The following is a 13,816-nucleotide window of genomic DNA, read 5'->3' on the forward strand; positions in this document are numbered from 1 at the left end:
AAAAAACAGCTTCAGGATTAAAACCACGGTCAAGCACTGCCTACGTGCCACGAGAGAAAAGCAACATGGCCACCAGATCAAGATTGGAAAGATTACACACATGAAAGCAGTTAGAGTGGTTAATCTGCTACTACACCTACAGTAACTGGGTGTAGCAGCACCCTTTTTAACAATGTCAAGGTTGTATTCATTTAGCCATCTGAGACACGTGAAAAGACAAACAGTTTCTGGCACTGTAATCTACTTCAGTCTATTTAGAGCACGTGGCTATCTCAGCAATGATTCAGAGCAGGAGAAGGTTGAGGTCACTCCTCGGCCAGACTGTGACGACTTAGGACAAAAATATTTTAACTCCCTGTGGGTTGGGTTAGTTTTGTTTTCAAGCATGCTGCTGGCAGGCAGAAAGCAGCCATTTCTTTAGTTGCAGTAGAGAAGAATGTGATTTCTAACCTTAACAGACCTTCCTCTACCGCAGACAATTACTCAGAAATGCACAGCACAGCAGATTCAGCTGGACCTGTAATAGTAATAAGGCGATCCTCTGAAAAAAGCTCAGCTTCTGGTGGCTCAAGGTATTTTTAATTACTATTTCAATTAAAGGAGATCCTTTGCTATCTACTTATTCATAGGTGTTTCTAAAAATTATTCTGGATAAAAGCAATTTTAATTTTCATATTTCCTCGCAAGGAGGCATGCAAGACAAACAACTACAAAGGAAGCTGCCACCTGCACAACCACACCACGTGCTCACCTTGCCTACACGTGGGAGTGGAAAGCAATGAAAAAGCAGTAAAGTTTGTGATCTTCTCCAAAGGTTTATTAATATCAAATCAATATTTCTTCACTAGGAAGAAATGTGCATTTTATGTGCATAAACTGGGAAGTACACAGTGAAGCTGTGGATGCCCCATCCCTGGAGGTGCTCAAGGCCAGGCTAGATGGGGCTTTGGGCAACCTGGTCTGGCGGGAGGTGTCCCTGCCCATGGCAGGGGGTTGGAACTGGGTGATCTTTAAGGTCCCTTCCAACCCAGCTGAGACAGCTGAGAGGTTGTGAGCAGTTCACACAATTCTGAAGCACAGCTTTCTCCCATTCTACTAATTATTATTATTATAATATATATATATATTTTTACTAAACTGTAGTCAGGGATATCAATAGCTCTTTTTCTACTAAAAAGAAAATGAAAGCTTTCCTCAGTATTGCCTTTCTGTGTTTATACTGTTTATCTGATGCTGCCAGCACATATTATGTGCACTGCTGAACAGCTGCCTTTTGTATGCCAGCCACCCTGAGAGAAAAAAAGGAAACGGTCTCAAAGCATGCTTTGGTTTCCTCACGATGTAGTGGCCTACAGACATGAAAACCATTAATGATTTTCAGAGTAGTATGTTATGTCTATTTCTATGATTTTAAACAAATGTAAGTCCATAGAAATAGTCGGGTAACAAAGCTGAAGCCAATGCACTGGGTATTTACAGTCACCAACACCATGGAACAGGCTTGGGCAAAAATTAGGAACGCCCCAGACATGAAACTCCAGGAAGAAGCAGCAGGCAATGCGCCCTGAGATGTGGATATAAGGCACACAACAGCCATGCTCACAGAAAACATTACATGTACTGAGCACACCACTTGGACACAATAATCGCAGTACTTAAGGAAACGTGAATTTCACTAAAAAAACAATCGGAACGCATTTCATAGAAATGTTTCAGATATGAAAGAAGAGTTTAAAGACAAAATCTTTTTCCAACATAACAACCAAAATACTTGAATTTCTTATTACACATATATTAGCTGTCTTTTCATTTCTGATCCATAAAGTTCCCCTCTCATTTTTCCATATGTCCAGTGCATATGATGTCTGAAGAGAACGTCCATACAGAAACGGGATGTAAAACGTTACAACCCCAGCTGCACATTACCAGTTAAGAGATGGTGTGCCAGATGCTTTGCAGTTACTCTTCATGTCCATGTCATCATGTTTAAACATTCTTAAGCATATAGCTTATGCTGGACTCCCAGATGTTACACGTAAAACAGGGTGTACAGCACTGTGGCTGCCAGAAAACTCCTTTTATATATTGTATGCAGTAAACGGTAGATACACAAATATACCTTTATTATTTATTTTTTACATGTATGCTTTTAATATTTGAAAGTTAACATTACTTCCAGCAATATAGGGACTTCTCATTTACCAAGCCCAGCAGCCAGCTCGGGCAGCGTTCCCACAGATGTTTCTTGTGCCTCAGTGACAACCTGAGCAGCTTACACTGGTACTACTTCTAGTGCCACGTGTCAAGCTACAGGACTGGTCAAAATTCAAACTAACCCCATCCCTTCTTTTTATCCAGTTCTTTAAACTGATTTCAGTTTCTGGACCCAGTTCACAGGTGGCCTCAGGAAGCGTTGCACCAGCCCCACTGAACAGAGCGGGGAGCACAGAAGTGCAGCACAGATGTGACCCATCAGAGGCCACCAGTGAGCACTGCACAACCACAGCCACAACCATTTCTGTGCTGCTCACAGATGGGAACGATCCCCGTGCTAAAGAGTAACACTAAATAGCTTTTCTATTTGAAAAGCTTAAACAGACACTTTAAAGTCTGTAGACCTACTTCTGTGTTCAGAATTCAGCTTGCATTTTGAAGGAGCTTGCTTTCTTGATTTGTTTTAAAACCGTAGCCGAATTCACCTCTAAAACTTTCTTAAATCAAATGCATGAATAAGAGAAAACATCCACTTTTCACCAATGATTTAAGCAAGCAAAGTTTCTGGGAAGCAGCAAGTGTGTTTTTATGAGACCAACTGGTACAGTTCCTACAAAACAAAAGCCTTTCTGGCAACCCTCTCATCAGCTAGCTCAAATTATTATTCTTGTTAACAACACTCCCTATTTACAGGTACAGGATTAGAAATGAAAGAAGAAAGCAAAACAGCCTTATGTTTATAATAAGAAAAACATTTATAAGCTCCAAAATCAATTCTTCTGTGGTAATGTAAATAAGAAGAAAATGTCATTTAAAAATCAAATGATTCTTAGAAAGGTAGGTACGATCCATTTAGTCAACTGATCATTGTTTTAAGTATTCATGCACTGTGCTGACATACATTCTGGTCTTACCACCTGTTGCCATCTCAAATCTATACCAAAAATGTGATTCTTCAATTTTACTCAGGATTTATTTCAGGAATTCCAGAAGCAAAATAATCCATTTGTTAGGGAAAACAATATAAACCTAAACAAACAATATACACTAATGGGAAAGGAGACAAGTATGAAGCAATACTAAGACATGTACAGAGACAAGAAACAGTTAATTAGATGGACTCAAATCATATCAATATTATCTTTTCTTAAGTAGAATATGTTAGGTAGATTTAGTCATCTTGAAGGTTACTGCTGCAAGTCATTCAAAAATGTCAGCAATAATGAAATTAAAACGGCATTATGCAACACATCGGTAAGATACTATCTGGAATACTATGCATTTCAAAACAGAACAGGATTGCTGGGATATGCTGTGGGGAATCTAATGCACAAAGAATTAATTTAATCTGAATTAAATTTGAATCTAACGTAAAAAGAGCAGCCTGCCTCACTTGACTGCTACACAGAAGCACTGCAATATACTTCCAAAGAGGAAGCTCAGAAGAGGGAAACAAATTATTACATGGGTACAAAGTATGCCATACACAAAACAAAGTGTTCATTCCCTGCATTCCTAAAGGTACAAACTTGGCAGAAAAAAGTATAAATTAGAAATCACGAAGAAATGTGTAACCATCCTAGAATTAGGGCTCTTCAACAGCTTCTCCACAAGTAAAATGTGAACAAGAAATCTAACAAGCTTTGAGATTTTTAATATTATTGAGAGTTTCAATTGCTTATGAAAAGGGAATGTCTGTTGCCTGTGAAAGCTGAACAGTTTCAGCAAGTCCACTAAGTTCACACAGGAAGTGAAAGCTCAAAAATAGTGTCTGTGCTAGCAGCAGCAACAGGCACACTGAGAACCAATTTTAGCTTCCTGGGCACTCCAAACGCTGGACATGTTTGTGCCATGATTCCTGCTCAAGTGCTTCCACTTACTCACATTAACTTCTCTGCTCAAGTAACCCTACACTGAGGCATTTCAGCCTAATAACCTTACATGAAGTTAACTGCGTTTTCTGCTGCACGTACTTTGGTCTCTGCTAGCACATACAGTGGTGCAGAAGAGCAGATAGCACCAAAGCCAGCGCAAGGGCAGATCAGAAATCTGACCGGGGTTGGTTTTGCTGGGTACAATTAACGTAGAAACTAGAGCAAGGTATGCCGCAGGAGCAGAAGGCTGAGTGAAAGGACTATTACATCAGCTCGCTTTGTCCTTGAAACCACAGCCAAAGTATGCCTCTTAATTCTCTTGAAATGTTTTTATGGGAAATTATAGAGAAACAATTCGCTGCTGCACATGCAGTGGTAGATAAGGAGAACTTGATTGCATATGAAAGTCAATTTGGAGTGCTTCAACACAGAAACAAGTCTGGTTTCTGATATAGTCTGCTGGCAAAATAAACAAAAGAAAGATCTTGTTTACACAAAAAAACAGACATATGACATTACACTTAAAAAAAAAAAAAAAGTATCACAAAAGATCAAATTCCTTCCCCTCGCCAAGTCTACACACCCCCACACTACAGTAAGCATCCCTCAACCACTGAGCACTACCCCCTTCTATCGGCTGGCAGGCAGCACTTTGCCAGGCAGGCACCAATGTTTTTCAAAGCACTGTGCATACACAGAAAGGACACTCAAACCAAGAGGCTCAAGTTAAAAGGTCTCCTTGGAAGAGACACTCTGTTTAACACGGATGAAAATAATTAGAAGTGTTTGCGCATTCAAGCGGATGGTTTTCAACATTTTGTGCCCACAAGTCCTGCGGTTCAGTATCAGGCTCTTTGTTCCAGCGGCTGTTTGCCCTGACGTGTACCTAGTGGCAAGGGCAGATTCCAGGGACCTTTCCACAGGGCTCGGCACGGATTGCACAAATGGCACAGCAATTCACCTGGTCCTTCTCGCCCAGCTGAGGACAGGAAGGTTATCAGTCTGCAATACATGATCAGGCATTTCTCAAGCAGACTCTCAACAAGAAACACGATGGGAAACCTGTTTATTATGTTTCCACTCCGCTATCGCTGCCCCTGAGCTCCACCCATCCCCAATTCGTGTTTATACAGGTGAATTGCCAAAGAAAGAAGGAAATCCTTCCTCTGCACCTGAGCCCCACAGTTTAATTCTCTTACTCTGCTTCATAAAAACTCATAAAATGTCAAAAAGAATTTCCTCAGAAGTGAGCAAACAAACTACAATAAAAGCGTAACAAAGAGGTAGCAAACAAGGCTATGGAAGTTAATTATTACCAAGGTTAAGTGTCTAATTTCTCTTTCACAATACAGGTCTGACTGCCTGCAAACACACCCAGGTGAGCTTAGAGAACCAGACAGGGCTGCAAGGAAATGACCCAGCAGGAAAGAATCCAGGAGGCATCCACAAGGTCTCAAACCTCTCAAATCCTTTGTCTTAGCCCGAGGCCTGCTCCTTACAAGGGTGGGTATGAACATACGTGCAATTTTGATCACTCTCCCTCCTTCTCTTCCATCACGTAGCTGACAAGCGGGCAGGCCAGCAGGGAGGAAGCTGCGTCTGATGTTGGATACTGAAATGACGGCCTGAAGGAAAAAAAAACCCAGAAGCAGTCGCCGATGGCGGCAAAGAAGATGACCAGCTTTAGCACTTCCACTGGCTTTCTGCCAAAGGGTTCAACTTCAGTCCAACGGAGAATAAACCCAGTGGGTGCTTCAGACCGCTCCTTGGGCTCGGTAGGACAGGCCCACTCGCACACGGGCAGGCAGGGGCTGATCGCGCAGTGCAGGCCAACAGCAGCCAAGCTGGGAGGCAGCGGCAGCACACGGGTCAGCCGACTGGTCCCCCGGTCGCCTTTTTACACCTTTTGACGTCTTTAGCTATGTGATGTCTCTAGGTCAAATGCCCCAAAGAGTGTATTTGTTTTCTTATTTCCACGTCACGGGCCTCGGCTCACCATCTTTCTAACAGCGTTTTTTCCGAGCGCTCCCTGTAGCACCAATCCCCAAACCACGGGGTCCGGAAATTGGCGGCATTTGGCAAACAGCACCGGGAACCACAGTTAAGAGAAAATGCCAAATTTGTTTCTTTTGCATGGCTTGCAATAAAGTCTGAGAGTTCTCGGTGCTCTTGTGGTGAAAACCACTGCTTTTGGCATTGTTTAATACACATTAATACAATCACAGGAAGTGATCGGTTGCCTGCACACAAACTTTGTGGTTAATCTTTGAACATTAGCCATAGCGCTATCTTAAAGCCTGTCTCACTACAATACAGACTTCTTCCCCTTACATGCTTTACTGCAATTATATTGCCTACACTGACTATTAACTAAATTACTACTGGACTCACCAGTCCAGCTGGTGAAGGATAAGTCCTCACATGTAAGCCAAATATTGTCCAATTTATTCTTTCCCTTAATGAGAATTTCAAATCCACAAGCAAGGAGTTCGAACAGCTAAATGGATGCTGGAAACTTGAGTATTAGCATCAAACATATCCAACTTACTACATTGTTCTCCTAAAGCATGTCTTGGACCAGTACTCTAAGAAAAAGGCATTTTACAAAGCAGAAATAGACTGAGGCTCAACAGCAGTGCAAAGAACCCAAGGCTGAAATACGAGGGTTTTTTTTACACATCTAAGATCAGATACATAGTCAAAATTTAAGTGGAAAAGCTGGACTTGTGAGCATCAAATTCACAGTACAAAATGTTGTACTAACTGCTTGTCACTGATACACTATCCTTCTGTTCTTTGTTAAATTAATCTAAGTTAATTTAGAAAGTACATGAAATAAAAGACTGGTCAAGTGGGCATGACTTACCTCAAAAAGATTTCTAACAATTCATATGATTATTACAATTATTGCTTCTTTTACTGTAGGTCTGTTGAAAAGCCTGCTGTAAAAACTAGGTAACAAAACGCATACAGCACTGACTGATAATAGATATTGCCCACATCAGTTTATTTGTAGCTTAACATTTGGATGATGTGGTAAATGCGGGGTTGGACTAAATGATAAAGGGCTCCCATCTAACCTAAACAATTCTGCGTGAAGTTTTTGAAAATAAGTTGTTTAATGTGAATTCCTCTGCGGGTATGTAACAATGTTCCATTCTGACCCCAGTAAACAACCTACAAAAGGGAATCTAAATTTGAAATGTGCTTGTTTTCAGTTTTAAAAAGAAGCAAGGCAGCAGGTTTTAATTTCTAATGGTTTTTGCATCATCTAAATTCCAGCTTCCAAATTGCATACTGAGGACAGTACAGATGATCACAAAGTCAAACAAAAACAGATGTATACCAAACTTTGACATGTAAAGCAGAGACAACTTTTGGCTTTCTTGACTAATATTTTTTCATGACACTCATGACTGCAGAAACAGGATCACCAAGGCTACTGACCACCTAATCAGTGATCTTGCTTCTAGCAATGACCAATACCTGAAACTTCACAAGAAGGACAGAAAGTTTGCAGTGACCTACAGCTTCTTATACAGTGCAGTATGCACAGACAAGCAATTTGACAGTCCTACGTTCAGCACTTTGCAACCTGACAGTTGATAAGAGTTGACTTATAGTTGCCTTCATTATCTTTGTTTAGGACCTATAGCAGTCAAATGAGGAATTAGACCATCTTTTCTCTTCCCCAATGAACACGACGACTCCACTACAGGTACTCAGAGTAAATCAGGCATTTTCTGCAGCAGCTGTCTCCATTTAATTCCCTAGTTACAAGATATTACATGGTTTTGGTCATAATCTTTCAAGAAGACATTGGTACAAATCTCAAGTACTGGCCTTCCGCCTGCTTTGGAGAGTTGATGCACAAGTTCCCTCCCATCACCATGATACAGATTTAGTGTTTTTTCATTTCTGTTCCTTGAACTACCTAGTGCTCTTTACATACAATCTCACTAGGTATTTAAGCCAGATATGAGAACACCTATTCATTCATTCAAAAGTCAGAGAACATTATTTTGGAGAACTTACGGTATTGAAAATCTAAACACTCTCATATCACTTAATTTTATGAGAGGCACTGTCTCTGCCTGTAGCCACATTCACAACAGTTTTTAATAAAATCCTAGCTGCAAGTAAACAAAACATATAAATATCCCCAGGAAAAAATGGAAACAACACCACATCTACTCAAAACCATTGTGCGCACAAGTTAATTCAAATAACAAAACAAGTATGCATTTCAATCTTACCTGGCCTGTCATATAACATTGCAAGGGCAAATGGCCACGTGACGACATGAGCCTTTTATTGAACTGCCAGAGGTGTGCACACCAGGCAGGTATTTAGACAGGGCACTCTGACCTCTGCCTGACCTAACATAAATTTAAGAGAAACATCCTAGTGATAAACATCAAAGACTTTACAGGGGTATGTTGGAGGCACCTGCATGAATCAGTGAAATGCAGGCAGAATGGGGTGGTGGATTATCTGTATTTGCAGCGTGCCTTACAACACAGCCCCCTAACAACACACACTCGGTGGTGCTAGGGGCAGAATACAGGACAGCACAGCCAGCTAGCACCAGAACCCCGACCCTTTGGGTTACAGCAGATCTGCTTCAAAACTGTTGACTTCTGTTCAGTACTACATACATCATTCTTGGAAGAGCTTGATTTTACGAACAACTATGATGTTTTGAATGTTATGCTCTTGGAAGTGGTGGAAACTATTTTTAATACATACATTGAATAACATGGACAACCACTGAGGCATAGTTCCTCTGAGCTTCCTATTTTGTTTTTAGAATTACATATGGAAACACGTGAGCTGCAATGTCCCCCGAGTCCTAAGTTAGAAATACCATTCAGAGCCTCTATTAAAACAGATGATGTATGTAAAGAGGGCTAATTTAACTTAAATGCATATGCGTTTGTTTTATTATTCATTTACAAAGAAAGCTATTTATATATTTCTATATGAAGTCCTTCTAAAACTAGCTTGAGAGACTGCATAATGACATTAAAAAGGTGACATACAAATTCTTACTTCAGTTACAGATACTTGATGCTTCCCTATCTTAAGGATATATTAATAATGACCATTTTAGTGGGAGACTTCAGCTGTTTGGGAATTTGGGACCATCATAAGGATTATCAGTGGAAATGAAGACACACAGTACCATTTTGTCTTTTATATGTGTCACTGTCTTCCAATGTTTATGAAGCCGGCTTTGGCTTTTGAGGCAGACTTGAAAGTACGTTTTGGCCTCCCTCCCCAAAACTACTGTTCGATCTTCTTGCCAAGGTGGTACTTTCCCCTACAAGATATGAATCATCTCCCCAAACCTCGTTATAATGTTTTTGTGTGTCCAGAAAGGACTGCCTGACCAGTCTTTTTTATAAGTTGCTGCAGGTTATACAACTGGCATACGCAGAGCATTTCCTACAAGGTAGGAGGGATACACTCACTCTTGGCAAAAGCCAGCGACTGCAATAACATCCTTGTGGCTTTTTCAACCAGAGGTCATCCCTGCAGCACTAACTAGGATAGAAGTGCCAAACAGCAAGACTTACCATTTTTATCCACATTTTAAAATTTGTCAGTTCATGTACAGACACACACATACTCACTCCGTAAATGTTGCTACTTTTTTCCAAATCATTTTACTCAAAAAACTTCACCAGAAAGAAAGCTGCTACTGCTGGAAGAACTTGAGAAGCATCATAATGGATGCATAGGAATTTTACCTTACAGAAACTGTTTAATATGATACACAATGCACTCAGTTTCTGCAGTATTAATCTAATGTTAATCTAAATGCCAAAAGGTAACACTTAGCCAAAGTGCTTACAAACTTATCTACCAGTTGTGTTTACTTCAATTTACTTAAGACAAAAATACATGACGTGTCTGAAATATTGTGTCTGACTTTAGGCAAGGAAATCCAAAGGAGCATTGGATTGTTCTAACTGGCAATGTGTAAACTGCCATAGTTCTGATAACGAACAAGGGACATTTGATCAGTATTTACCAGTAACAAAACAAACCCTGGCTGGAAGGTACTTAACAGAAGTTTGACTACCACATTGGAAACCTGTTTTTAAAAATACTGCAGGGAGTCTGTCTCAGACCACCACTGTCACCTTCAGATTGTCCTCAGGACATAATCTGGCTTGTGAGACAAACATCCAAAGCCATATTCAGCCTAAAAAGAAAAAGAAAAATAAGCTCAATGACACCTGGGGTGTTTGATATCTGAATCCTATTCAGAATCTCATGGCTTGCTTTTATCTCTCATTGACCAATTTAAGAGATGGCACATTGTCCAGATTTCTTCCATGCTAAAAGCATATAACACGAAAAGAGCGTTCACTCACTGACTGCTGATAAACTCAATATCCTCGCTGCATGAACTACAATCAGCTCTATCCTTCATCACTTGAGGAGTTTCTTTTAGTCGTCAACTGTTTTTGAAGTTACTCATAGTTTTAACAGGTATTCCACTAATCTGTAAGGAAAATGCTACAAGGAAATCCTTTTTTTGCCTCTCTAGATCACACCTGTGAAATATGAGGGGTCCCTTGTATCCTGCCATACCTCCAGTCTTCTATGCATGAGAGGTACTTGTTTTTATATATTATCACCACAAAAACAAGAACTCCTGTTCATGGTCCAGGATACCACTGTGCTAAGTGCTACACAGATAGATAACAATGCCAGAACTACCCCAAAAGTGCTTCAATTCTTAAGCAGAAGACCAGAACCCACAAAAAAAAAGGGGCAGAGACATGGTCAAAACACAACCAGTCTACAGTGGGACTGTCCTACACAATTAACAGATGTCAGAGCAAAGGAACTCTTCAGATGAGAGAGTTTCTTTTGGGCAGAGCTTACAATTAATTGTGTAGGGGAAAAAAAAAATTCTCAAATGCCCAAGGTGTGAGGATCTACTAAAAAGCCTGAGTAACAAAGGGTCAAACAAGAACAATGTTTTTTCCCATAGCAATTAAAGATGGCTGAAGACAGAGAAAACAAGGAAGTCTGTTTTGAACTTAATAACTCCAGAGGTTAGCCTGCAAAACATCAACAAAAGGCTAATATTTCACTCTGCACAAAGAGAATCAGGTTTAGGAGAAGTGGAATGTCTTGCCATTGTCTTCATAGAAATAGAAATTAGAAAAACTATCTAGAAAAGGGAAAGAAAGCAGGTATGAAGCTATGAGAAATTCTCATACCAACTACCATGTTAAAAGAAAAAGCATAAAAACTAAACGGGTAAAAGGAAAACAAGAAGCCAGAAATACAAAAAAAACAGACAGGACAAGATTTCAAAAGGTGCACAACCATTTCAGTTGGAGCAAGCAATATTTCAGAAAACGGAGATGAAGTACTGAATGGGATTTTGCCAGCCTCTGATGCTTGACACTGTTCTTGACGTCTGAATTTTGTGAATTACCCAATACCACATTTGTTACTGTTATACACTGTCATTTTCAGTGTTTTGTACCTCAAATGCATAAAGATGGAAAACATGAATACCTAAAAACTCACAAAAAGGTAGCAATATAAAGAACCTCAGGATACAATACAGTTCTTAAAATCGTTTTAAGCAGTTATTACATTTCGAGGTTACTGTCTCAGCTTCAGAACGCTGAAGGCTTGCAATGTTGTGTTGCTCAACCATATCACAAAGACCCAAGAAGTGATTTACAGTGAAGGACAATGTAAATGTAGTATACCAAGCTCCACAGAGAAAAGCTCCACAACTGTAAAGCCATTAAGCTGTGAATCTGACTGAGAAAAGTTGTACAGGGTCCAATATTTGGCTTATTCCATACCAGAGAAAGCAACTGGCAGTGACAGACAGTGCTGCACCACCTTTCCAGGGACTGATTTAGTAAATCTTTTCAATCTTCTGTTGGAGGAATCTTTTTAAGTTGCTTAAATATGAGGAATTTTCAGAAATGTGTGAAAAACATGTTTTGCTTGTTTTAAGCTATTATGAGGGGTGCATCTGCTTATTTTACCTAAAGCACAAGATACTGTTCTGGGCATAGCAATGGCTGGAGAAGCTCTCAATTTTGAGAAAACACTAGATCTAGAAGAAGCAATTGACTGAAATTGTAACATAACTGATTGTTATTTTCACTGCTGAGGATAGATCAGGTTCAGAAACCCACAGCAATTTAATATCTTTAAGGAAGACACTTTATTGGACAAGATAAAAATAAAGAACAGTTATCTGCTCAAACTTCTGACCCATTGCAGTTTATTTTGCCTCTGGATATTATATGTCTGAAAAAACTCACATTCTTTGTCTGCAGTGGTCCCTCAGGTCCTTATAAAAGGACAAAAGCAAATTTTAAAAAATTTGGTAGAATGAGGAAGAAATGAGAGAAACATAAGTGAGACATTCTCACAAGGCTTCTGCCATTCTTTGGTTCTACACAGCAGACGCAAGTCTTTAAACATTTGTTTTTAAACCAGCTCAGCTTCATCTGAATCCCTGTTATTCAGCCACTGGGAGGGGTTGGGGGATGGAATCTACGCTCTTAACAGAGAGAAGAGACATTTTGTCAGCAATTGGAGTCAATGATCCTCCAAGGTTTGTCTGTGCAACTCTTTTCACTAACCTGCAAAATGTGTGTGCTTTGCAATAGAAGCACATGAGAGATTTCACCCATGAATCACTGCTGATCAGGAAAGACAGCTTCAGCGGAACTGGGCCCCCACGCATGAGTGCAGCATTCCCCTGCCCCGCTCCAAACTTTCCTCCCCTAGTCAGAAATACAAACATGCTCATTACCTAGAGAATAATTTGACATACTGTTATGTGAACTGGTAAGTTATTAAGAGCAGCATCCATTAAGAAAAGAAGGATGAGAGCTCCATACCAGGAACAGGGGACAGATGGATATTCCAAGAATGAAGCAGTTTATTTATACAGAGGCTTCTGAAAGATCTGGTCAGATCAGAAGTAGTTATTTTCACTAGCACCTTTTAAATTCCTGTTCCCCTGCAGGAATTTTCAAACATTTCACAGTTAGGAGAAGCACATTTGGTACAAGTCCTACATCTCTAAATTAAAAGTTTTAGGGGTTTTCCCAAGTTTTTATAGGCATTGATAACCAATTTCAATACTATATTGATGAATGTGAATACAACCCTTTGTAGGTATTTAAGCAAGCAAAAATGTAAGGATACAACACCCAAGAAGTCCCCCAGACTTCCTGAAAAGTGTCTGAACTTTAGAAAAAAATTCGAAGAGAGGAATGAAATCGCAGGCCTTGTCTACCAGAGACTCTGACACAAGCCAGCTTTGGAAAGTCAAGCTGATTCTTACACTTCCTCCTGGATTTCCCTGTTTTCCTTTCCCCCAGTGATTTAATAGAAGAATGCTTTTAAAATGACCAGAAAATCTAAGATGTTTTTCTTCCTGATCTTAAAATACTTAATTTTTGTTTCCTTCCAGAACTAAATGACACTGCATCTCAGGCCCACACAAGTGAGGGAGGTCAACACACTTTGGTCCCTACAAGATTAAAAAAAAAACATGGCTTTTTTAGAATTATGCAAATAAACACTATTTGAAACTCATGTGTTCTTTTGTAAAATATAATTTCATTGTTCTGCTTGTAGTATGCTCAATAATATTACGCCTAGTCTTAATACTTCTAACTTTTAAAACAAGTTGAACAGCTACTATTTAAAAACAAGTCAAA

At 39.8% G+C, this 13,816-nt stretch overlaps 1 protein-coding gene and 1 long non-coding RNA gene across 9 annotated transcripts in view; one reads left to right on the forward strand and one right to left on the reverse strand.

Annotated features, from left to right (window-relative positions):
- On the forward strand, positions 1 to 7,192 carry LOC121070428. The gene is made up of 3 exons (XR_005820077.1): positions 1 to 572; positions 5,441 to 5,538; positions 5,651 to 7,192. It is a non-coding gene; the product is annotated as an uncharacterized LOC121070428 (long non-coding RNA).
- The window catches only part of RAD51B (RAD51 paralog B), a 378,738-nt gene that overhangs the window by 249,169 nt on the left and 115,753 nt on the right, over positions 1 to 13,816 (reverse strand). The gene's annotated exons all lie outside the window — the stretch shown is intronic.

The sequence above is a fragment of the Cygnus olor genome, chromosome 5 (assembly GCF_009769625.2).
Source record: "Cygnus olor isolate bCygOlo1 chromosome 5, bCygOlo1.pri.v2, whole genome shotgun sequence".
Lineage (NCBI taxonomy): Eukaryota > Metazoa > Chordata > Aves > Anseriformes > Anatidae > Cygnus > Cygnus olor.